The sequence below is a fragment of the Kogia breviceps genome, chromosome 14, assembly GCF_026419965.1.
Source record: "Kogia breviceps isolate mKogBre1 chromosome 14, mKogBre1 haplotype 1, whole genome shotgun sequence".
NCBI lineage: Eukaryota > Metazoa > Chordata > Mammalia > Artiodactyla > Physeteridae > Kogia > Kogia breviceps.
The window spans coordinates 18,738,014-18,741,013 of record NC_081323.1 but is presented as its reverse complement, the minus strand read 5'-3'; the positions used below and the strand labels follow the sequence as shown (position 1 = coordinate 18,741,013).

At 49.1% G+C, this 3,000-nt stretch overlaps 1 pseudogene; it reads left to right on the top strand.

Moving 5' to 3' along the window:
• The first annotated feature begins 978 nt into the window (after positions 1 to 978).
• On the top strand, positions 979 to 1,328 carry LOC131740621 (small ribosomal subunit protein uS8-like; annotated as a pseudogene).
• Positions 1,329 to 3,000: the final 1,672 nt, after the last annotated feature.

The window sequence follows — 3,000 nt, the reverse complement described above, 5'->3', positions numbered from 1 at the left end:
GTTTCAGGTGTACAGCAAGGTGAATCAGTTATACATATACATATATCCACTCTTTTTTCTTTTTTTTTTTAAGATTTTTTTCCCATTTAGGCCTTTACAGAGTATTGTGTAGAGTTCCCTGTGCTATACAACAGGTCCTTATTAGTTATCTATTTAATATATAGTAGTGTGTATACGTCGATCCCAATCTCCGCTTTATCCCTCCCCAACTTTCCCCCGGGTAACCATTGGATTGTTTTCTACATCTGTAACTCTATTTCTGTTTTGTAAATAAGTTCATTTGTACCACTTTTTTAGATCCCACATATAAACGATATCACAAGATATTTGTCTTTCTCTGTCTGACTTACTTCACTCAGTGTGACAATCTCTAGGTCCATCCATGTGGCTGCAAATTTGCAGCTTGCTTTCTTACTCCACATTGTTCTTCAGGTCTTTGCATGTCAACACATAGAACCATTCATTTTAACTAAGGAGGTTGGCATGCCATGGACACCTGCCATATGCCCTATGATTTATCTATCCATGGTCCTGCTGATGGCATTTGGGTTGTTTCCAAGTTTTCATGCCTAAAAACAGTGCTACAGCCAACATTCTCCAAGCAGATACATCTCAAAATGCACGTATGTTAGAGTTCCTCTGAAGTAGGGGCCTGTGTTCTTTTAAATACTTTTCAACATCATTTTGGTGGAGGTGAGGAGAAAATACATTTCTGTTAATAAAATATATATCTAGGGCTTCCCTGGTGGCGCGGTGGTTGAGATTCCGCCTGCCGATGCAGGGGACGCGGGTTCGTGCCCCGGTCCGGGAAGATCCCACATGCCGCAGAGCGGCTGGGCTCGTGAGCCATGGCCGCTGAGCCTGCGCGTCCGGAGCCTGTGCTCCGCAACGGGAGAGGCCACAGCAGTGAGAAGCCCGCGTACCGCCAAAAAAAAAAAAAAAAAAAGTATCTTTCCACCATCTTTCCGTGCTGCCATAATGGTGTACATGAATGTCCTGGCTGATGCTCTCAAGAATATCAACAATGCCAAAAAGAGAGGCAAACGCCAGGTTCTCATTAAGCCATGCTCCAAAGTCATCGTCAGGTTTCTGTGATAATGAAGCATGGTTACCATGGTGAATTTGAAATCATCGATGATCACAGGGCTGGGAAAATTGTTGTGAACCTCACAGGCAGGCTAAATAAGTGTGGAGTGATCAGCCCCAGATTTGATGTGCAACTCAAAGATCTAGAAAAATGGCAGTAAAACCTGCTCCCATCCCACCAGTTTGGTTTCATTGTACTGACAACATCAGCTGACATCATGGACCATGAAGAAGCAAGATGAGGGCTTCCCTGGTAGCGCAGTGGTTGGGGGTCCGCCTGCCAATGCAGGGGACGCGGGTTCGTGCCCCGGTTCGGGAGGATCCCACATGCCGCGGAGCGGCTGGACCCGTGAGCCATGGCCGCTGAGCCTGCGCGTCCGGGGCCTGTGCTCCGCGACGGGAGAGGCCGCAACAGTGAGAGGCCCGCGTACCACAAAAAAAAAAAAAAAAAAAAGTTACCTGTGAGGGCTTCCCTGGTGGCTGGTGGCGCAGTGGTTGAGTCCGCCTGCCGATGCAGGGAACACGGGTTCGTGCCCCGGTCCAGGAGGATCCCACATGCCGCGGAGCGGCTGGGCCCGTGAGCCACGGCCGCTGCGCCTGCGCGTCCGGAGCCTGTGCTGCGCCTGCGCGTCCGGAGCCTGTGCTCCGCAGCGGGAGGGGCCACATCAGTGAGAGGCCCACATACCACAAAAAAAAAAAAAAAGCAAGATGAAAACACACAGAAGGGAAAATCCTTGGATTCTTTTTCTAGGGATGTTATACATACATGCAAATAAAATGCTTCAGAGGACTCTGAAAAAAAATAAATAATAAAAAAATAAAATTTAAAACATATACAAAAACAAATGCATTTACTAGTTCATTTACCCTGGGTGAAGCCACTTTAAGACTCTGAAACATTTGCCAAAATGTGTCCCAAATTTCTGAAGACTTTGTTCTTTCTTCCTTTTTTTTGTAAAATTTTTCCCAGATGGACAGCTTCTTAGAAGACATACTTAAAGGGTTTTAAATGACGTGGGGTTTTTTGGGTTTTTTTTTTTGGCGGTACACGGGCCCCTCACTGTTGTGGCCTCTTCCGTTGCGGAGCACAGGCTCCGGACGCGCAGGCCCAGCGGCCATGGCTCACAGGCCCAGCCGCTCCTCGGTATGTGGGATCTTCCCGGACCGGGGCACGAACCCGTGTCCCCTGCATCGGCAGGTGGACTCTCAACCACTGCGCCACCAGGGAAGCCCAACGTGGGGTTTTTTTTAATCACTCATTTCATAAACAGGACTACCTTTTGCAAGCCTGATTTCAAGGTTTCAGCTGAGTGCTCTGTGGCCTTCAGGCTGGCGGGTCTCAGGCAGGTGACACCCCTGTAGTTATACCAGGTCACCTGGAGATGTACATTACCTGAAGTAGGTGGCTCCTTGGAGGTGGGGCTCACGTTTGTATTCAAGCTTTTGCACGTTGGACCAGTGTGCATGCTGCCCAGTCTGTGATGAGCTTCATGGGAAAACCTGAGTTAACCAGCACCCTAATTCCTGCTGACCCCCTTCATGTGTTAGGGCCCCTTCACCTGGCTCCAGGTGTATGTGTAAACTCTACACAACAGGTTTCTAGAGAATCAGGTCTGACACAGACCTTGAGGCCCATGGTGGTCTCTGTGCGTGGGCAGGGGGTGGTGAGGGGTGGCTGCCCAGTTCTCATCAACCCCTTTTCTGGAATTGCCTCTGATTCTCAGAACTATAGCTAGGGAAGGGTGAAAGGAACTCTAAAGCCAGGCCTCACCACCTTCTCTACCAGATTCAGTCACCGGGCTCTCCCCATGGTCCACTCTGTCAGGACACAAACTGAGCGGAGCAGGGCTGCACAGAAAGTCAGGAGACTGGTAGATACAGCAGCAATTCCAAAATCTGCCACCAGGTGGCAGC